Here is a 24,616-nt window from a genome sequence, read left to right as displayed (position 1 = left end):
TTACTAGTAACAAAAAAAATATTATTAAAAATGCCATAAAACTATCCCCTATTTTGTAACTATAACTTTTGCGCAAACCAATCAATAAACGCTTATTGCGATTTTTTTGCGAAAAATATGTAGAAGAATACGTATCGGCCTAAACTGAGGGAAAAAATAGTTTTTTTATATATTTTCGGGGATATTTATTATAGCAAAAAGTAAAAAATATTCTTTTTTTTTCAAAATTGTCGTCTATTTTTGTTTATAGCGCAAAAAAATAAAAACCGCAGAGGTGATCAAATACCACCAAAAGAAAGCTCTATTTGTGGGGAAAAAAGGACGCCAATTTTGTTTGGGAGCCACGTCGCACGACTGCGCAATTGTCAGTTAAAGCAACGCAGTGCCGAATCGCAAAAAGGGGCCCGGTCATTGACCAGCAATATGGTCCGGGGCTGAAGTGGGTTAAAAGTTGGAAAGCACCAGATTTTGCACTCTCCAGTTTTAGTAAATCAACCCATATCTCCCATAGCCATACAGGCAGTGAGAGGAAATCTCTCCAAAGCAAATTAATCCCCACCAGGGTCATCAAAACTAGTGTCCCCATTGAAAGAGTTCTCTATATTCCTGTTCTGGTGACAACCCAAAATTGTGGATTTTCTTTCACTTTAATGGTAAACAAGACAAAAAGAGAAGATGAATCTCCCTAAAAGGTGAAACCTCCCTGGGCACAGACTGCAATAAAAACCCAATAAGTGTTCTGATTCCTCTCCACTAAAAAAAAATTGTTATGTTTCTATTAAGCTTTCTATTAAGCAGAACATTGTTTATGCCTGTCTCTTTCCAGAGAGTGTTTCCCAGTAGGGATGAGACGAACATCCCCCCGTTCGGTTCGCACCAGAACCTTCGAACAGACCGAACGTTCGCACGAACATTTAGAACCCCATTGATGTCTATGGGACTCGAACGTTCGAATTCAAAAGTGCTAATTTTAAAGCCTAATATGCAAGTTACTGTCGTAAAACGTCTTTGAGAACCCGGGTCTTGCCCCAGGGAACATGTATCAATGGAAAAAAAGTTTTAAAAACTGTTGTTTTTTCTGGAGCAGTGATTTTAATGATGCTTAAATAAAAAAAATAAAAAAATGGAAAATTCCTTTAAATATTGTACCTGCTGGGTGTCTATAGTATGCCTGTGAAAATGTCTTTGAGAACCCAGGTCTTGCCTCAGGTAACATGTATCAATGGAAAAAAAGTTTTAAAAACGGTCGGTTTTTTCAGGACTCTTGAAAAAACTACAGTTTTTAAAACTTTTTTTCCATTGATACATGTTCCCTCGGGCAAGACCCGGGTTCTCAAAGACGTTTTCACAGGCATATTATAGACACCCAGCAGGTACAATATTTAAAGGAATTTTTCATTTTTTTTTATTTTTTTATTTAAGCATCATTAAAATCACTGCTCCTGTATCAGTTCCTTTAAATATTGTACCTGCTGGGTGTCTATAGTATGCCTGTGATAATGTCTTTAAATAGCACAATCACCTGCCTGCCAGTAAATTAGGAAGAACTGATCTAGCTAAACTATACAGTGTATAAATATATGTACAACACCTGGGATGTATATATATCCTCTGCACACTGTAACATTAACTGACTAGCCTACCTGCCTGCTCTATCTACCTGCAAAAAATGACACTCTCTCTGTTTCTCTCTGTTCTCTGTTAACTGCCGCAACACTCTACACAAGGCCGCCCTTCAGGCGGCCTTTTATAGTGTGGGGCGTGTACTAAACCCCCTGAGACATAATTGGCCAAAGCCACGCGCTGTGATTGGCCAAGCATGCGGGTCATAGTGCATGCTTGGCCAATCATCAGCCAGCGATGCCACAGTGAATTATGGTCTGTAAAAAGGTAACTCGAATATAGCGCGAACGACCCGTTTTGTTCGTATTTCGACGAACGATCGACTTGAATATGAAGCTCATCCCTATTTCCCAGTAGTTGAAGTAAGAAAATACAATGTATTGGATTATGAATATTTTTTCTGCCCTGGCCAATCACTGGCAGGGATGTGAGATTGGAAAAGGGATACATATTTGGAGAGAACTTCTACAAGAGGCAGTGCAACCACAGTGATAGCTGCAGTCTTCCTGTTTTTTTCTGGGGTTTTGTGCAAGAAGCTTTTCATCTCCACACTGATAACAGGGGGACAGTCTATTGGTACTGTTGTCTTATACACAACACCTTGCATTTTCTTCAACAAGAAGATTGGATAAGGTGGAAATTGTGATGTCACTGCCCCTCTTCCAATTAGAAAACACCCTGCATTAATTGGAAAAAATGCAAGGCATTCTAAGAATGATGAAGGTGCCAAAACAAACAACCCCCTGTGTTGTGTGTGTGCGGTGGGAAAACCGCTCACTCAAAACCCTAGTACAACTTGGAAGATTTCAGCTATCACTGTAGTAGTGATTTTCAGCTTCCTCAGTGGCTTATATATAACTTTACATAGCTGGTAAGGCTGAAGAAAGACACAACATCATCCAGTTTAACCTGTGTGTGTGTGTGTGTGTGTGTGTGTGTGTGTGTGAGAGAGACTACTGTTTGCCATATCCCTTTACATTGTATTTAAAAAGTTTTTCGAACTTATTTACACTCTCTAATACCACTAACTGTGGAAGGGAGTTTCTTAACCTTAGCACCCTAACAGTATGTCAGGGACCATGAACCTGGCATAGACAGAAAATGCAGTTAAAAAACACATCTTTAATGTAATAGTAAAAATAATACAGATCAGGAATGTAGTCAAAACCAGAAGCCAGGGTTAGGAAGCCAAAATAGGTAATCAGACGAGCCAGGATCAGGAAGCCAAGAGTCAGCATTGTCAGAACCCAGGGATCAGGATCAGGAACCAGAAGAAACGCCAGCCAGGCAAAGTCATAACAGGAACACAGCAGAGACATACTGGAGATGTTGATCCTGCGAAGGCATGGAGGGAATGAGCAAGGCAGTTTAAATAGCAAAAAGGGGCTGGCTGTAGGCTGTACTAATGAACTGAATGACAGGTAATGGTAACCAGATGAGTCACTGTGGAAACAATGAGTGGCTGGTATTTAACTGACAGCTGAGCAGCCTTGAGCACTGAGAAGAGAGCTGATAGAAGCTCAGCCTTGACACTGTAAATAACTACTTACAAAGTTTAGGATTGAACTGCTTCTCATCCGACTTCATTGTGGTGGCCCAGTGTCTTTTTAGAGACTTAAAATAAAATGATTTTCCCTTAATACTAAAGTCACCATTTAAAGATATGTATATTGCTATCATATCACCTCTTAAAGTGGATATAATCCTGATTCATGAAATTTGAACTGGGCACATATATCTGTAGTGTTTTCTTATCTCTCTCCAAAGCACTATGTCCCATAGCTGTCTCTTGCTCCGTAGCGCTGTTATCCATCTGATAACTTCTCACACGTTCTCCGAGACGGGAGATAGAAACTTTTAGATAAGCACCCAAATGACCACAACATACAGGGATATACAATGTAATACTGACATATAATCACACACATAGGTTGGACTTGACGGACTTGTGTCTTTTTTCAATCTCACCTACTATGTAACTATGTAACTATGTGTTGGGGGAGGTTGCTATAAATAGATTAGCTGATAGAAGCCCAGCCCTGACACTGTAAAGAACGATTTACAAAGTTTAGGATTGAACTGCTTCTCATCCAACTTCATCGTGTGGCCCAGTGTCTTTTTGAGACCTAAAATAAAATGATTTTCCCTTAATACTAAAGTCACCATTTAAAGATATGCATATTGCTATCATATCGTCTCTTAAAGTGGATATAAACCTGATTCATGAAATTTGAGCTATATGTAACTATGTGTCGGGGGAGGTTGCTATAAATAGATTAGCAGTCAGCTTGCCATTGAAGAACAGAGCTCTGCACATTCTTTTCTTCCTTTGCCTATGAGGAGAGGGTTTGTGCACCTTTCCTCCTATCAGCTGTTTATAATAATCCACACCCAGTGCTAACCAGGAAGAGAAAAACGTTAACACGAAGAGCACTTTCTAAAGAATACAGTATATACCGATGGAGACAGCAGATTTACAAGTAAAACTTATGTAGGAAGATTTGTTTCATCTCTGTGTATCATCCGGTAGAAGCACTGGAGGGCGACAGGAGGGGGAATGTCCCCTCCCACCACCTGTAAGAACAATCAAGTGGCTGAACAACCCCTATAATTTTTCTTATGGTGCAGGGAATCGCCGGCTGATCACCAGGTATCACCAGGTATCAACTCGGTAAAACCGCTGAAACGTGAGGACTTCCATTTATGCCCTTTCGGCAGGAAGTGGTTAATCCAGTAAGGATATCCTTTTTGCACCATATTTTGTGTAAATACCTACATTTCCCTGAAGATTTCTGTATAATCTAAGACATAATTTTAATTAAAGTAAAACAGCATTCTGTATACCTATCCCTTCTTTACTAAACATTTAAGCCAAAAGAAGGCTGGGGGACGGTGAGCGTCTGGGTGAGCTATAGGGCAGCTCACCAGTAGGGAAAGCAGGAGGGTCCACAACAATCCAGCAGCTCTTTCTGAGGTAATTGTTACAAGATGTAAAAGTCACATGCAGCTTTTCAAGACCATGTATGTGCTTTTATCTGCATGGATCCGAATGCAGAATTCAATATTAGAAAATACTGTAAGCTATTCTAGTTTGTGTATGTGTTTTGTTTGTATAGCCATTTTAAGCAATACTGTATGTCATCAATATAATTAATAAAATAGTGCAAAATGATCTCACAAAACCATGGCTAAATGTCCTTATGTTCCAAGCTGCATTACTTGACACTTGATTGTGTCTCAATACTTTTTACAAATGCCTAGCATCAATAGCGCCTTTAAAAAAGGAAGAGCAGAAATCATATTAAAAAATATATGTTCCTTTGATAATTTTAAAATAAAAAAAGGCGTAATGCTTACTTTCTAAATTGCATTTAGAAAAAAAGCGGTTGTTTTCTTTTATTGTGCACAATTTGAGGTATTGGGCAATTTTGGGTTTGGCTCACAAAAAGCAGTCATGGCAGATCTCTCAAATTGTGTTGAACAATGGATCTGAACAGATGCTGAAGCTCTATATTATTGGCAGATGGTACAGCAGTCAGTTACAAGCAGACTTTATACAGAGATCTGATAGAGTACTGCAAATGAGGAACCTGGCAGCAAAGTAGTAATGCTAATATAAATTACAACCTTCAGAGCATCTGATTCCTATGCTGATGTTAACTCCCTGAGCAAATAGTTGCTAGCAACTATAAGACATGTTTTATTTATTTGTATATGAACTCTTTTTGCGAACATCCCTCTGCTCCCAGTTTTGGGGCTCTGTGTGCGAAGGTTGCAATAGTTGAAAATCAATGCAGCTGATATACTCCATAGGAGGTGGACCAGAAACTGTGCCAGACATGTCCGCCTATCCTGTAGCATTGATGTAATTTGAGAACTGCTCCATAAATCCACAGAGGATGATCAGGTGTCAAAAATCTGACCCCCTAATTGGACTTTGTATAGGGCCATGTGTGCCAAAGACCAAGAGATGTTAAGGGAAGACTGTACCTACCCAGTGTGGTCAATTCCTAAGAGATTGAGAGAAGTTTAATATAGACAAAGGACGATTCTTTGCTGTGGTATTGTATCATGACAACTCTAGGAGAAAACAACTGGTTCTCCCATATTGTTTGGACTCTGTATAGATTTTCTCTGCATTTACAATGGTTCAAGAGGAATTGGAAATGTACTGGTGGTGACCTTATCCCATAGACCAAAGTATTTCCAACCCAGGATCAAAGGGCAGTTAAGTCGTAGGAGTGCTTTTGGAGAAGTAGGTCATGCATTACGGCTTACCCACAGGTTATACTCAGATCAGGGCAGACAGTCTTTTGGAAGATCCTGGAAAAACTTAAATTTTCTAAAAGTTAATATTTGGAAAACCTTGCATAAGTATGCATACCTCCCAACCGATGCTACTCAGGACTGGCAATCTAACAGTCAGGTCAAGACTTTGCTTTTGTTATGTTTGTTTTCCGCTACATTGAACTAAATTAGTTGTTAGGAAGCATAACAGTGATCCTTTGACCAATACCAAGATAGTGGGATACCCTTAACAAATGTTTATGTGTTATGTTAATGAAACAAAATGGGCATAGACCTCCTCAAGCCATGCCATCAACGGCAATAGACTTTCCATAAAGTCCATGGGCCAAACTGCATACATACTGTACAAAATCTTTCCATTTCAAAATGTGACTGACTAAGGCTCAGCTGTTTGCAAAGCTGCCACCATGCAGCAAGTAATCAACAATAAGACAATAAGATACACCATTTCCTAGCAAATACCAGAATTGCCAGTGTTGAAGTCTGAGCCAGGGTGTCATGACGCATTTCAAAAAATAATGAGAGAAGATACTGTATACATATGTATTCATGCCCCAGTATGTACTCTATGTTAATAAATATAATGCCGCAAGTATTTATAATGGAATAAACTTCAAGGCATTTAGTGTAAAGTTTTAGGATAAATCATGATCACGATGTTGAATGTTCATATCATAAATGTTTTCTGTATTCATTAGGAATTATTTATGCAGAAATATTGCTAGCATCTTTGCCCACCTCCAGGCATGCAAGTCAATGTATTTCAAGAGGAATAAGAAGAAACACAGTGTATGGAGAAGAGAAAATGTCTTGCCTGCAGCCACTGGAGGTTCTGGACTAGAATCTTCTTACAAAATAATATTGTTCCAGCATAACAAGATAGCATGTGAATATTTAATCTTTCATGATTGCTTAATTTTGCCGTTTAAGGCATACAAGCACATAAACTGTGCATGCCCAGAGAGAAGCAGGAATAAATGAGGTTGTTTGAAATTGGAACTTGCAGTAAATATTTGATCTTATTTATACGACAACCTCTATCAATTAAAAAAGAGAAAATCAATCACTGGCTAATTAATGAGATGAAAAACAAAGTTATGTTTTGTCTTGTAAAACAAATCATGCACAGCAACATCGCAATATTGCAAAGCAGATTAAAGCAATGCAAAAATTTATTTTCCTTTAAAAGTTCTTGCCACCCTTGTTTTTTCATCTAAGATACAAACTATTATATGTCCAATGCTATTTTTTGGGGGCCCAGAATGACTATAAATCTTTTATAGCAGTCATAAAATTCAGTAAGATAGTAACAAATAATGTCTGCTTCTGTATTAGAGAGCTTTAGGGAATAGCTTGGATGTCACTGCTTCCGCCTACAGACTTAGGAACAACCTTGTGAGTTGGACGTGATGGAAAGAGTCCGCTCAGGCAAAGTTATATGTAAATGATGCATGAATAGCAAGTGCAGTAACATGTATCAACCGATCAGTAATTATCTTTTATTATTCTAAATGTTCAAACTGACATAACATGAAAGTTGATTGATAGCATGGCTTAATGCACCTTGCACTGTCTTAATAAATAAAAGTTATATTGCCATAAGCGTGAAATAACGTATGCATATTTAGACTTCTTTTTTATGTCTATTGAGTATATGATGAAGGATATGTACAGTATAAGGGGCAGATCCACGTACAGTGGCGCATTTATCCGCCGGGCGTAGCGTATCTAAGATACACTACATGCATATGGTAACCTGCCAGGAATTAGTGCACAGTGCACTTTTATCACTGAATGTGACACTAGTGGACAGAGTCACCAAAGCCCCCCGGCGCAAGACCAATTCAATTATTAGCCAAATAGTGTATGCCATGTCCAGGGCCGCTGTTAGAAATCATGGGGCCCCGTACAGCCTACCTGACGGGGCCCCCTTCAACTACGCCCTTGACCCCGCCCCCTGCTTGAAACAAAATGCAGGTTTGTTTCCATTTACATATGTGTGTGGAGCCAATGCATGCATTTGCAATTAATAAGCACGAAGGAGAGGGGGCAGTTTAATTTTATTTTAAATTGTATTTCATTACAATAATAAAAAAAAAATCTTACACTGTATCTTTACATTTGACGAACAGCGTTGCTTGTGATAGCATGGGCCATGACAGGTCCTCTTCATGGAGAGATATGAGGTCTTTTAGACCCCATATCTGTCCTCTGACCTCCAAAGCATCTGATCAAACCAAGATCAGTTTGATCAGATGCTTGTTCAAGCCGGTGATGGCTTCTTTACATGAGCCCGAAACCGGCAGTAACAAAACCCTTGTCACTTCCAGTTTCTGATGTCACACAGTGGGAGGAACAACATCCATCCCTCTCACTGTGGCCCAGGAACCGAATGCTACTGATCACATGTTAAAAGCAGTAAAGGTGGTTATGGGACCCCCTTCCACTGTTTGTAAAAGTAATCCAGTGGCTTCTTAGCCACTAGAATTAATTTTACTTTCTGCAGAATTGCTGGGGCTAAAAAATTATATCTTGACCATTGCTGTAGTGATGACCAAGGTATCATCCTTCCATTCCAGCGATGTACTGGTACTTCGCTGGACGGGAAGCAGTAAAAGGGGATTGGTTTGGGGAGCAGTCAAAATGCAGCTCTGCTGCACATTTACTGCTCCCCCAAATGAAATGTAACGTAGCATCTCACTGTTTCTTATGATCATCAGCATTATGATAATCACACAGTCAGCACAGTAAGCAGGTACTCCACCATGGCACTGTCATGGCTCTCTGTCACATTGCTTTTGAGTGCTGACTTTGTTAACTTATGGCTGTACTGTATGTAACAGACTGTTACTGCTGTGCTTTGTTACAAAGTCAGCACCCAAAAGCAATGTGACCTAGAGCCATGATAGAACCATTATAGAGCACCTGCTTATTGTTCTACTAATTGTTATGCTGATAATCTGCTGTGAGGTACATAATAGGACACAGTGAGTATTCTATCCTCTATTCTCTACTCAATGTGTCCATTACAGCCACGCTGTCCTCCTGCTTTCCCCTGTCAGCCACTGACAACTTCTTCATATCTTGAGAGGACTGCAGCCGGGAGACGAACAGACAATCACCGTATCATTCCGCCAGCCGGGACTAATACAATAGTGGGGCGGCATGATGTACATGTGCCCCGAAAATAAAGAAATAATCCCTCCGTTGTGCCTGCACTCCCCTCCAGGAAAATTAAGTAACCCCCTTCTGTAAGCAATTAAGAGTGGGAGAGGAGTTTAGAAAACTTTTTTTTTTTTTTTGTAAATGCACTGCAGTAACAAACTGTAATGATGCCCGGGCCCCACTGTGTAGCTGATGGGGGCGGGCCCAGTACAACAGGGCTGGTTGTACTGCCCTATCAGCGGCCCTGGCCATGTCATGTGACATGACATTGGGAAGTGTCCCAGCACCCATCTGTCCCACATCTAGTATAAATATAAATCTCAAAGGACCCTTGCTGTGTGTCTGCAGAGTCTACACATATGGTATGTCAGCCCCTGGAGTATGAGTTAGTTGCTTTGCAACATGACCTATTTTACATGTATATCAGGTCCCTTGTGTGATCAGTATAGGAACTGGGGCACGTGTTTTGCTGTATACTTGCTCAAGCACACAAAGAATATAAAATGCAACTGTATGATGATGGAAGTAGGCTTGTTCAACCAGTTCAAAGATCAGTGATTATGTGCAAAGTGCAGAAACCCAAGTAAACCAATCCAATTTCTGTTTACTGTACATCAGTGAAGATTATTTTGACTGGTTGCTACAATGTGCAGTTACTAGATGCAGAGTTCTTCTTTTAGAAAGCATTGGCAGTGGGGTTGCAACCTCATCCCTTTAAAACCGCACACATATTGATTACACAGGTTCTGTGGCTGATTAAGGTGGTAATTATACTTCTGGGCTACTGCCATGTATATTGCCTTATTTGCCTTATTAAAGTGGAGGTCCACCAAAATTCTTTTTTTTTAAGTCAGCAGCTACAAATACTGCAGCTGCTGACTTTTAAAATAAGGACACTTACCTGTTCAGTGGGCCCGCAATGTCGTCACCCGAAGCCGAGCTATCGCTCAGCTCTCCGGTGCTGCCACCACAATCTTTGGTAAGGGAATCAGAAAGTGAAGCTTTGCGGCTTTACTTCCCGTTTCCCTACTGCGCATGCACGATCCAAATGGTCTCCCAGAAGACCTGTGTATCTCCCAGAAGACAGTGAGGGGGACGGGAAGTAGCGTAGATACCCTGAGATCATGACGCTATCTGTGCCCGGAAGTGGGAGCAAATACCTGTATTAAACAGGTATCCGTTCCCCCCTCACCCTGAAAGGTGCCAAATGTGACACCGGAAGGGGGGAGGGTTCCTAAAAAGTTAAATTTTCTGCTTTAAATAATATAGTAAGAGGCCTATTGCAAAAAACAAAATGATATCATAAAAGACCCGATTTTCTGGCAACTCTAATATATTAGGAAGTATGGAAGCTGCCTTTAAACAATAATGAAGATCAGGACATGACTTCTGTCCTCACTCTGAGTTTCATAATCTTCATGCTTGTTAAGGGTCACTAAAGTACTGTAAATAAAAAGAAAGGTTAGAGCCCCTGCAAGAGAACCTGTTTAATAAGTCATGATTTTAAGCAATATTAAAGTCTCTGAGGGCACTCGCGCATGCTTGCTCCCGAGCCCTGCTCTGTGTGTCCATGAGGCCGCGTACACACGATCGGTCAAAACCGATGAAAACGGACTGAAGGACCGTTTCATCGGTCCAAACCGATCGTGTGTGGGCCCCATCGGTCAGTTATCTTTCGGTCAAAAAAAAGAGAACTTGCTTTAAAATTGAACCAATGGACGCCTAACCGACAGGTCAAAACCGATCGTTAGTATGCAAAAGCATCGGTTAAAAACCTGCGCATGCTCAGAATCAAGTCGACGCATGCTTGGAAGCATTGAACTTCGTTTTTTTCAGCACGTCGTTGTGTTTTACGTCACCGCGTTCTGACACGATTGGTTCATCGGTGTGTAGGCACATCAGACCATCAGTCAGCTTCGGACCGTTTTCAGCGGATGGACTGATCGTGTGTACGCGGCCTAAGACACACAGAATGGGGTTTGGATCTGCCCATCCCCACTCCCTCCTCACTGACTGTGAATGACAGTAGCAGGAGCCTGCTGTATCTAATCCAATGAGAAGGCAGAGACCTGGGAGAGCAGTTGCTTTCGTGCACATTGCTGGATCGCGATCGGGTTCGGATAAGTGTTGGGCGAGGTGGGCCGTGGGGGAGCTGCATACTGAAGGTTTTTTTAACTTTGTGCATAGAAAGCATGAAGATAAAAAACCCTCAGCCTTTAGAAAAACTTTAAAATAAAGGTAAAAGTGACAAGTCTACAATCCATTGCATCACACTTATTGTCATTTGTGAAAGGTTTATATCCACAAACCTGATTGTCAAGTAATAACTATGCTGATACAATGACCCACTGGATCTGCCAATAATAAAAGAGCTTCTCAAAGCATATCAATATTAAGCCTTTATTAGATGTCTGGAGGAGGAACAGCTCATCTGATCTCAATACTAGGTTTTAAAGGGGTTGTAAAGTCTTGTGATTTTTCACCTTAATGCATTCTTTATGCTTTACTACTGCTGCTCTGGGCTTTAGTAAAATGAAAGAAACAGAAGCAATTCTGGAGGCAATTTATAGCACACCCTAATTTTGGTAATTTTGGAATGTGGAATGTATCAGTGGCGGCTGGTGCTCAAAAATTCGGGAGGGGGGGGGGAGAGAAAACCAACCACCCCACCCCCTCGGCAGGAGACGGACATTAACTCAGGGAAAAAACCCTGCCGCCACCTTGGGAGATCGACGGCCTCCTTACCTCTGTCCTGCCCAGACTCTGATCTCCCCTCCTTGAGCCGGGGAGTGCTGGGTGGCTGAGCTGGATGCTGGATGCTGGATGGTGATCCATCCCTGGAGTGGTGGCTGGTGGGTCCGTTGGTCTTCTCCTGCTTCTCCCCTAGCCATGCATCTTCTCCCTCCTCCTCCTCCCCCTTCACCAATAACATTGTTCCTCCTTTTCGGCCAATTGGGAAATGGGTCTCACGACCCGCTTCCTGACTGGCTGGGAGGAGAATCAGTGTGAGAATAGTGAATATTCATTTGCTATTATCACAAAACTCTGTGCTCTGTGCCCTGAGCCCATCCGTTTTTTTTCAACCCTATTGGAGCCTCTGGCTCTAATTATGTGCTTTAAAAAAATACCCCCATGGTCTAACACCCTGTATGTAGATCAGGGGGCCGGACGCATGGATGGGGGGCGGAGCCTGTGCGTCCCTAATGGATGGGCCGTCACTGTTCCTTGCTAAAGAGCATTATTTGTTATCAAGTTGTTATGGGTAAAGTTCTGACTTAAAGAGGAACTGCATCTTTGCCATTCTGATGCTTCCCTCCAACCCCTTTGCATGTTATTTAATATACAATAAAACCTTGGATTGCAAGCATAATTTGTTCCAGAAGCATGCTTGTAATCCAAAGCACTTGTATATCAAAGCAAATTTACCCATAGGAAATAATGGAAACTCAAATGATTCGTTCCACAACCATTTATTCATAAGTCCTTCAGTTTATAGTCCATATAAAGAGATTATAGCACAGTGATAGGTTGTGTAACCATAAAATGTCCATCCACAAATGGAAGCCTCTACAAGGGGATTAGAAGCAAAATCCAGCAGGAGCTACAGAGTATAAAAGAGAAGAGAGACGCCTCTAAGTGTAGCAATAAGTTGCTAAATGTTGTACCTTCATTAAATTTAACCATATTGCTACACTTAGAGCCACCTCTCTTCTCTTTTAGGCCCGATTCACGTCAGTTTGCCCTCATTTTTCCATAGGATCACTAGATAGAAAACCAGACACAGGTTTGAAAACATGCCCCGGCTTAGCACACTCACAAACTGTTTTGTTTTAGATATATCATTGTTATAAGCTTCTGTCTTATGTTAATGTGTACATGGTGGTGAGCTTTGCCTCCATTCTGGAATCTACCCTCACATGGAAGCCTTTTCCACATACTACTAAAGTGGGAAGCAAAATAGGACAATAAAACTGATGATCTGCATCTATTGTTAGTAGTCACAGAATTAATTGATATTAATTGGCATTCTGGATTTGTCTATGCTTCATAATGTCAAAGTAATGCTTTTCTATACAATTATACCATAAAGATAGTTGCCTTTTTTTAAGGTTTTGCGCGCATAATGCCGATCAGTGGGAAATTCCATCTCCAAGAACAGAATGAAGAGGCAGTGAGAAAAGAGTTTGGGAAACAGAAATCATGTAATATTCATTCAGAGTTCTCGTGGTAAACACGATTGCTATGTGACTATATAAAAAAAAAAAAACTTGGAATCTAATCACATTCCATTGTGCCCTGTAATGCCTTGTGACAAGAATCTTCCCTGCCTATTATTAAAATTCTACACGCTGCTTTCTGCCACATCTCTCTCTGGCAGTCTGTGCCATAACCTAATTAATTTCTGTGGTTGTTCTATCTTTGTATAGCACATTCCAAATAATGCATTCCATTCTTATCAGAAGAAAACGACATATTTTGATTTTCACATTATTTGTTCTCTATCTTATTATAAGGCAGCACTGTTTGCTGGAGTACTGGTATACAAATGATAGGCTTTTAAAATATAAGGGTTCAGTGCTGGAGATTTCATAACTTTATAGGTTCTATATGGTCTACCTGTCTTCCGTAATAATTATACTATTATTATTTCAGGTACTTATATTGCGCCATCAATTTATGAAGCTCTTTACATATATATTATACATTTACATGAGTCCCTACCCTTAAGGTCCCTAACTCACATTCATACATACTATGGTCAATTTAGACAGGATCCAATTAACCTACCAACATGTCTTTGGAGTGTGGGAGGAGACCAGAGTACCCGGCGGAAACCCACACAGGCACAGGGAGAACACGCAAACTCCAGGCAGGTAGTGTAGTGGTTGGGATTTGAACCGGTGAACCTTTTTACTGCAAGGCAAAAGTGCTATCTACTACACCACTGTGCCATCCAAACTGCTGCCAGACTTATCCACCTTACCAACCACTCAGTGTCTGCCAACTCTCTCCTCTAATCCCTACACTGGCTCCCTATCACCCAGCGAATTAAATTCAAAATACTAACCAAAACATACAAAGCCAACCAAACTCTCCTGTCTCCTCCTCCCATGCTCGTCTCCAGGATTTATCCAGCCTCTCCCATCCTCTGGAACTTTCTACCGCAACCTGTCCGGCTATCCCCTACTCTTGCTACCTTCGATTCCCTGAAAACTCATCTCTTCAGGGAAGCCTATCACATCTCTAACTAATCTTTTACCACTTCCATCAGCTCATTCCCCACAGTTACAACCTTTTGTACCACCTGCCCCACTCTATTAGATTGTAAGCTCTTCTGAGCAGGGCCCTCTTAATCCTCTTGTATTTTATTGTATTATAACTGTATTGTCTGCCTTTTATATTATAAAGCACTGCGTAAAATGTTGGCGCTATATAAATCCTAAAAAACAGTGAGCTAATGCTTAAAAAATCATGAACCGTAAACAACTGAAATACTCACCTCCACCGATCATTTTGTGACGTCAAATCTAAATGATCCTTAAAATGTTATGTTTTCATGCCATAGGTAAATGTCATTTAAATTTAGCACACCTACCACAGCCAGCAAAATCTATACCCTGGATAATGAGGTAAGGTACAGAGGATGGTGCAGCTTTGTTTGTAATATGTGGACTTATTTAGCTGTCTGAGGTTAATATGTGCTTATTTAAAGCCTATACAGATCATGTGTACATCCTACAAGCATGCAGCAGCAGTATGACAGCCACTCATTCTAATGAGCACCTCCTGACCATTGGCTAGTCTTGGTGTTTACCTAGTACTGTATATGATGGTTGCTGCTAATTTGACTGCTGGAACTACAGTAGACTAAAATTACAACCAATGATTTCACTGGTCTACAAATTTTGGGATATTATCGACCTCCAAGATAAAATGTGCTAATTGTTACATATTTTGATAAAATTAATTAGAAAACAGGTAATAAAGGTGCTGGTTGGCTAAAGTTTTCAAGATATTTTGCAACAAAGATTTATACACAGGCGAGTATATTTGCCTTCAAGGGAGTATGGTGTGTGATGACCATGCCTCGTAATTTCTCAACCAAGTACGGTAGAGCAATAAAAATGGTACCACATGGAAGTGTATACATTTATCTTCACTTTGAGACTAAATATTATTACCTAACTGAAATGTATTGTTCTTTTACTGCAAGGTACATTTGTCTTGGTCAGATCTACGTGTCATACAGTTACATCTGGTGGCTTGTGAAAGTGTCATTGCCTAACATTACCAAGGAACAGTTTTGTGATATTTTCCCTCAGAAGCCAAGATGCCTCGAAACTGTGTAAACTACGCAAATAACCCCTGCTACATTTTTGGCAAGGTTACATTTGCATCTCAAAAGTGCAGTGTGATGGCGGTGTTAAAAAAAAGCATACCACCTATATTTTGGATGCAAAATAGGGGATCAGGACAAGAGTTGGACCCCTCATTATTGTTATTAGCCGTTTATAAGTCAGGTGTTTGTAAGTAGGGGACTGCCTGTATTATTGTTTTATACAGTTGAATAATAGGTTATGACTTATGGCTTATTTTTGTTTGAAAATACAATTTTCTTAGTGGAAATCTACTTATTTTCCACTACAGGTTTTTTATGTTGCATATAAGCAATAGCCAAACTGACAATGGTCATAACGGAATCTGCTGGATTAGAGAGTATATTTGTAGCATGGTTAAAACTCTAGTGCCTATTGGACTGCCTAGCTATGATTCTGAAGTAAGGACATTTAGACAAAAAGTGGCTGAAAAGTAGCTAAAAAAAATGATAAAACATAAAGTATATCGTAATAAAATAGAGTTAATTTAGATCAACTTTAAGTGCTATTGCAGCTCGTAAAATCAGGTACTCTAATGCCGCGTACACATGATCGGTCAAACCGATGAGAATGGTCTGATGGACCGCTTTCATCGGACCAAACCAATCGCGTGTGGGCCCCATCTGTTATTTATCCATAGGTTAAAAAAAGCAATCTTGTTTTAAATTTAACCGATGGATACCTAACCGATAGTAAAAAAAACTATTGTTTGTAGGCACGTCCATCGGTTAAAAAACCACGCATGCTCAGAATCAAGCCGACGCATGCTTGGAAGCATTAAACCTCGTTTTTTTCAGCACATCGTTGTGTTTTACGTCACCGCGTTCTGACACGATCGTTTTTTTTTAACCGATGGTGTGTAGGCACGACTGACCATCAGTCAGCTTCATCGGTTAACCGATGAAAACGGTCCATCAGACCGTTCTCATCGGATGGACCGATCGTGTGTACAAAGCTTTATACAATATTTCTATTATATTCTGGCTAATAATATTGCTGAATAAAACTACACAATGACCTTTTATATATTTACAAAGCAAGACCGAAATTTGAAAGGCATTTTCCAAAAATGATCTCATTATATCCATGAGATTCCCAGATTTTTTACAGGCAAAAACAGTCAATTAAAATGAAGACATCATTTGCATATATTAATACATTTGTAGTAATATGCCAGCCATAATTCATAATGACACCCAGTTCAGTATCGTTAGAGATGTAAGCATTAATTATAAATCATCAGTCAAAAGAAATAATATCAAATTAATGGCTGTTAACCTGATAAGGATTTGATGGCGAATATGGAATTCAAGTGCTTACTACACTAACTGTAGTAATCAGATTTTATACCTGCTCCAGGAATTAAACAAACATGTTCATCAAGATTTGACCTTGAAATTGTAGTAAACAACTATGAAATAAATGACAGTGGTGATTAATTAAGTGAATCTCTACTGCCGCTCATTAAAACATTAAAATTACAGTTATGGGTTTAAAATTAAGCAAAATTAGTAATTTTATTTCCAATTTTAATTAAGTTTTATTCTGCTAAAAACAGACTGTAAATTGTAAGTGTAGATTGGGGATTATTGGGGATTATTTCAAATTACAGACACAAGTAACATTGTTTAAATTTGTGAATTTCACCAGTATTGTTAGGTAGTTCAGTCCTGGGAAATTCATTTATTGGAGGTCAATTATATACCAATGTTTATACCAATAACTATAACATGCAAAGCACTTCAAACACATCTTTAGATGTCATACTAGGCCCCTCTATTAATAATCTTGATCTTTGCACAACAGCAATAAAAAAACAGTTTGATAAGAATGGAGAATCCACAAGTCATTGATTTTAATCTTATTTTAGATTCCATCAAATCTTAGTTACTGGCCAATTTGGGCACTTTGCTCCTCTCAGCTATAGCATATTATTACTCTGGAGAGAATTTCACAAGGTATAATTGAAAAACAAAACTTATATTTATTGTGTAGGCATTGTCTAGAAAAAGATAAATACCTACTAAGTTAACAGGCTCATTCTAACAGTTGGGCTGATTTACTATAAAGTATGGATGGGCCGAACACCGCCTGGTTCGGTCGGTACGCACCAGAACAACTCGCTCAGGCAAACATTTCTAGCGAGCATGCATACACTATTAAAGTCTATGGGACACGAACATGAAAAATCATAAGTCCTAATTTTAAAAGCTTATATGCACGCTCTTGCCGTATGGGGACATGTATTAATGCAAAAAAAGCTTTTAAAACCATTGTTTTTTCAGGAGCAGTGATTTTATTATGCTTAAAGTGAAACAATAAAAATGAAATATTTCTTTAAATGTCATGACTGGGGGGTCCCCTTATTCTGCCTGTAAAGTGGTGCATCTTTGTGATGTGTAGAACAGTGCCGCAGCAATAATGACATTTCTAAAGGGAAAAAATGTCATTTAAACTTGCTCACGACTGTAATGTATTGCCGGCTCCCGGCTATATAAATAAAACATCTATAAAAAAAAAAACGGCATGGGGTCTGGTATGGATTTTAAGGGGAACTCCATGCCAAAACTGAAAATAAAATTGGTGTGTCCCATGTTGATGGGGACAAGGGTCTCTTCCAGACAACCCTGGCAGGTGGTTGTCGGGGTCTGTGGGCAGGGGCTTATCGGAATATGGAAGCCCCCTTTAACAAAGGGGCCTTCAGATTCCGCCACCCCTATGTGAATGGGTATCGGGTACATTTTACCCCTACCCATTCACCCCCAAAAAATTCAAAAAGTAAAAGAAAAAAGTTTTTCACAATTCCTTTATTAAAAAAAAATAGGAGGCCTCCGTTTTCGGTTTGACAGCTCTTATATAGGCAAGGGCGGGCCACCTGCTGATGTAACCAGATGGCCTGGGTCAATAGTTAGGTCCCCGGGTGTCCCGCCCTTGACTATATAATAGCTTTTAAATCCAAAAGACATCAGTTGCCGGAAGGCCTCCAATGGAAACAGAGATTTTTAGATTTTTCTATTTTTCAGGTCCGTCGGACGGCGTGATTAAAGATGGATGGACATCAAGGGACATTTTATTTTTTAATAATGGAGTTGTCAAAAACTGTCTTTTTGACACTTTTTTGATAAATGGGTAGGGGTACAATGTACCTGATACCCATTCATGGGGGGGGGCAAGATCTGGGTGCCCTCTTGTTAAAGGGGGCTTACAGATTCCAATAAGCTCCCCACCCACAGACCCCGACAACCACAGGCCAGGGTTGTCAGGAAGAGGCCCTTGTCCCCATCAACATGGGCACAAGGTGCTTCGGGTGGCACCCCAAAGCACCCTCCCCATGATGAGGGCAAGCAGCCTGGTATAGTTCAGGAGGGGGGGTGCTCGCTTGTCCCCTCCCATTCCTGTCCTACCAGGCTGCAAGCTCGGATAAGGGTCTGGTATAAATTTTGGGGGGACCCCATGCCATTTTTTCAATTTTGGCGTGGAGTTCCCCTTAAAATCTATGCCAGACCCGAAGGGCCTGGTATGGATATTGGGTGACCCCACGCTGTTTTTTTTTTTTCATTTTGGCATGGAGTTCCCCTTAAAATCTATACCAGACCCAAAGGGCCTGGTATGGATTTTGGGGGGGTACCCCACACCGTTTATCTCTTAATTCTGTCATAGGGTTCCCCTTAACCACTTCAATACGCTGTATTATATACTCTGCACTGCAGTATATACCCTGCACTGTAATATACACTACAGTGACTGCACTATACATTCTCTACTGTATTATACTGTATATACTACACTGACTGCACTATATACTCTGAACTGTATTATATATACTACATTGACTGCACTATATACTCTGAACTGTATTATATATACTACACGGACTACACTATATACTCTGAACTGTATTATATATACTGCACAGACTGCACTATATACTCTGAACTGTATTATATATACTACCCGATTGGCTAAAAGGACAGGCAATCCTATTGAATACCTAGGAGGAGGGGGGAGGAGCCACACAGCAGAAGCCGCCATGATGCAGAGAGGACACAGGAGCCCCTGCCCGCCCCCCATAGGAGCCCACAACCTGCCGCTTGTGGGAGGCCGCAACCAGCCCATAGGAGCCTGCAACTTGCCGCCCATAGGATCTCGCAACCTGCCCATAGGAGCCCGCAACCCGTCCACTACCCAACGCCCGTAAGAGCCCAACCGCCTGCAAATGATGGGGTAAGTCCTGGGGTGGGGGGTGCCGCCAACTGACCAACCGAAGGGGGGTGATTGTTTGCCCCCTCCAAAAAAAACACCAGCCGCCACTGCTCTACTGTTTCAATCAGTTATTGTCTTTAGACTCTCTACCATTTCTCCACTCTTTTAATATTCAGTTCCACCCAGCTGGCATTCTAAACAACATTGCATTATTGCATTATTTGCAAATTATTTGAAAAATTAGTACTTATAAATGATTCCACACAGCGTATTTTTATTTAGGTAACCTTTTGTTATTGCATGAAAAACTTAATTTTACATGTTTACATTAGGATTGCAGCTGATCAATGAAACACACTGTGGATTCTATACCTTAAAAACATATGATGAAAAAGCAGATGTTCTTTATGCCTATGTGATATATACTGTGCATTGTGCTGAACAACCAGTTATTATGGAAACCAATTACTGAAAACAATTCATCCATAAAAATCATCACTAGAAGTTAATTCAAAAAGAAAATTGTTCTAAAAGTCCGGACACGGCAATATTTGCAATGAAAGAAATGCTTGCTGAACAACAATTTGACCAAACTCCAGCATTTGTTAGCAGTTTTTTTTCCCTGTGTACAGATTACTGAAGTGCAAAATTTAGGATAATAATAATTCAGTTCATTGATCCACTAAGCCAATGTTTGATTTACATTTCAGCCTAAGTTAAAATGGAAATTTGTTTCTAAAGAGGATTAATTAAGAATGATGTACGTATACTAATACTGGAAGCAATTAATAAAATAAAATTAGAAAAAGCAATTTTGAATACAATAAAACTATATCTTTAAAGCTGGCCATACATGATAGATCGAGTATGGCATGTTCATCCCTCATACTAAGCTTTTGGATTGTGCAAATTCATGCATGTTTTTTTTTTCAGTTTATATTAGGTGAGATCATATTGGGTGCAGGGATTTTTAAAGTCTACAAAATGTATGCTCGTGGGCCAGATTCACGTAGGGCAGCGGCGGCGTAACGTATCGTAGATACGTTACACCGCCGCAATTTTTCATCGCAAGTGCCTGATTCACCAAGCACTTGCGAGGAAAACTACTCCGGCGGCCTCTGGCGCAAGGCGGGCCAATTTAAATGGGCGTGTGCCATTTAAATTAGGCGCGCTCCCTACTGCGCATGCTCCGTTTCTTAACTCCCGCCGTGCTTTGCCCGCCGTGACGTCATTTTTTTGAACGGCGACGCACGTAGCGTAATTCCGTATTCCCGGACGGCTTACGCAAACAACGTTATTTTTTAAATTTTGATGCGGGAACGACGGCCATACTTTACACAGCAATACGATTGCTGTGTAAAGTTAAGGCACCAAAAAAACGACTAACTTTGCGACGGGAAACTAGACTAGCGGCGACGTAGCGAACGCGAAAAACCGTCTGGGATCGCCGTAACTCCTAATTTGCATACCCGACGGTTTACGACGCGAACTCCCCCCAGCGGCGGCCGCGGTATTGCATCTTAAGATCCGACAGTGTAAAACAATTACACCTGTCGGATCTTATGGCTATCTATGCGTAACTGATTCTATGAATCAGTCGCATAGATAGAAACAGAGATACGACGGCGTATCAGGAGATACTCCATCGTATCTCATTTGTGAATCTGGCCCATAGTCCTGATAGTGTAACATGAAATAAATAAGTTACCCTTAAGGCTGGGTTCACACTGATGTGAATTGGATACGAGTTTCAAAAATGACAGGAGAGTGTGACCGGCTCTCAATGGAGCCGATTCACACACCTCTGGGGCGGCCGCGGTACGAATTGCAGATGGGTCCTGTGCGTCTTCTGGTCCAATTCAGGTACGAATACAGCCAAAAATTTGGACCTGATTAGCACCCAAAATGGGGAACGGGGATGCACCGGACCTCCTGTTGAGGGTCACAGCCACAGCTAGTGTCAGTCCAGCCTTACTCGTCCCAATCCCAAACCTAAAATAAACCCCTAAAAGTATTAGTTGTGCTAGTTGGCTGACATGCTGACAAAGTGGCTTTAATACTTTCTGAGTCACTGAACTGAAAAAGTATGCAGATCAGGAGTTCTGCACACTTGTTCTGCTGACTCAGAACATAATGAGTCTGGAGGCTGCCAGGTAACTAGCAATTCCAGGGGGAGTTCAGTAATACAGCATATATATTTCTCTAAACCTACCCTTGAACCTTGGGCTGAACCTTAGGCAGTACTCGGGCCCCCATATGCTTTTTATGGCCAATAACTTGGATACAAGCCTTCAAAACAGGGACTTTTGATTTGGGTCCTATAGACTTTAATAGGGGTCAGTGTGTGTGTGTATGTATACAGGCTGCAGTGGAAATCTCCTCTTTCCTGAACTGCACCGGAGAAACTGTGCAGTTTATCATTGGCCATTGTATACAGTTCATCCAAAAAGGTTTATAGTGGCAATATTTTAATGTAACAAGATGATTTATAAGCTGTGGGCACTGTGGGGATGAACTATTTTCCTATTACTGGCTTTAGTAACACTTAAAGCCTGGTATTGCTCTACTGAGTAGGCTAGACACTGCAGTTTGGAGTCTTGAGCAGCCATCCGTGTTAACAGAGGAGGGTTCTTTGTGAGACATCTTGAGCTTGTGTGCCTCTTTCTTGAGGAAGAAAGGAATTTTAGTCTGGTGAGTGTGGATCTGATTCTATGTGATGAAAGGAATCACTATGGATTGTTCTGGGGCAGTGCATAGGAAGACATTTATCACAGGATGGAAAGTGTTTTGTTGCAAGATGCGTGATATTTTTTAGAGGAATTGAAAGATTGACGTGAACACTTTGTTTCTTTTCACATTTGTTTGTTGAACATTTTGTATAGCTATTGAATTCATCTTTTCATGAAAGCACAGGACACCATTATATTTTTAATCTGTATTTATTTTTTACAATGTTTTTTGGATCACGTTAAAAGTTTTTTCTAATTATTATTATTATTATTATTATTATTATTATTATCGTAAGGTATATATCACTGCACTGTACTATATGAGACACTATAAAATGTATTTGATACTTTTAGGGGTTATTAAGTACAGCAGTGATTTTGGTGGTTGGTGTTTTACATATTTAATGATTATCATTTGGTTCATTAGGGATATGTACTGTATATCTATACTCACCGGACACTTTAGGTACACCTTGCTAGTACTGGGTTGGACCCCCTTTTGCCTTCAGAACTGCCTTCATTCAATAGATTCCTCAAGGTGTTGGAAACATTCCTTTAGGCCCTGTACACACGACCGGTTCATCCGATGAGAATGGTCCGACAGGCCGTTTTCATCGGTCCACCGCTGAAGTGGCCTGATGGTCTGATGTGTGTACACACCATCATTTCAAAATCCGATTGGGTCAGAACATGGTGACGTAAAACACAACGACGTGCTGAGAAAAACGAAGTTCAATGCTTCCAAGCATGCGTCGACTTGATTCTGAACATGCGCGGGTTTTGAACCGATGCTTTTGTGTACTAACCATCGGTTTGGACCGATCGGTCAGCGGTCCATCGGTTCGATTTTAAAGCAAGTTTTAACATTTTGGTCCGAAAGAACAAAAGACAGATGGGCTGTACACACAGTCGGTTTGGACCGATGAAACTGAACTTCGGTCCATTCTCATCGGTTTTGTCCGACCGTGTGTACGGGCCTTAGAGATTGTGGTCCATATTGACACGATAGCATCACACAGTTGCTGTATCCATGATGCAATTCTCCTGTTCCACCACATTCCAAAGGTATTCTATTGGATTGAGTGACGGTGGAGGCCATTGGAGTACAATGAACTCATTAAAATATAGTTAGAAAAAATTGGTGCTGCTGGATATTTTCTTATTTTTTTGTCCATTCTTTGTAAACCCCAGAGATGGTTTTGCGTGAAAATCCCAGTAGATAGTAGACTTAAATCCCCTTTCTTCCCCTTTCAGATGCTCAATATGAACAGTAATGCCTCCTACACACGGTCAGACTTTTGTCCGAGCAAAAGTCCGCCGTGACCCCGTCGGAAGTCCAACGGACAAAAGTCAGATGGAGGTTAAGTGTGGCTTTTTTTTTCTCGGAAAGTCCGGCCGTGTGTACGAGGCATAAGTCGTCTTCACCACGTCTAGATGTCTAAATGCATTGAGATGCTGTCATATGATTGACTGACTAGCAATTTGTGTTACCAAGCAATTGAACAGGTATACCTAATAAAGTGGCCAGTGAGTGTATAGTATTGGCTCACAGTGGATATTGTTTCTAAATATTAATTTTAGCTAACCAGGGAAAATAAAGACATTTACATGTATAAATATACTATACATTGCATTATACTTTTAACACCTAAAATATAAATTTTTCAAAAATTATCCAGTCGATGAGCTTGAAAAGCATGCTATTATAACCCTATGCAGTAAAAGTTTTTTTAATACATTTTGACTTGATGAACAAGCGCTGTCTTGATATACCAGTAGCGTCTCAAAAGAGAAGAGAGGCGCCTCTAAGTGTAGCAATATGGTTACATTTAATGAAGGTACAACATTTAGCAGCTCACATGGTTGATGATTATAACAGGCACATCTAAGTATGCAGGCATCTGGGGTAAAGCTGTCCACATAGACAGTCCTCTGAACTACCATCAACGTCATCCCTTCAACGAGCACTTCAAGCCTCGTTTTTAGATCAAGCTGTATAAACACATGTAAATGAGTGTAAATGCAATGCAACACATGTAAATGCGACTGAAAAAACATACAGAACTGCATGAAAAACACACATTTTCTGGTGTGAAAGGGCCCTTAGCAAACTAATTTGTGCCCGTACTAATATTAAGTCTTAGGACACTGAAACGTATTAAAATACTGCTGCAATCTCTGACACTCGTCGACTCATGGAGATCGATAAAT

The sequence above is a fragment of the Rana temporaria genome, chromosome 2 (genome assembly GCF_905171775.1).
Source record: "Rana temporaria chromosome 2, aRanTem1.1, whole genome shotgun sequence".
Taxonomy (NCBI): Eukaryota; Metazoa; Chordata; class Amphibia; order Anura; family Ranidae; genus Rana; species Rana temporaria.
Note: the sequence above shows the minus strand (reverse complement) of the source record.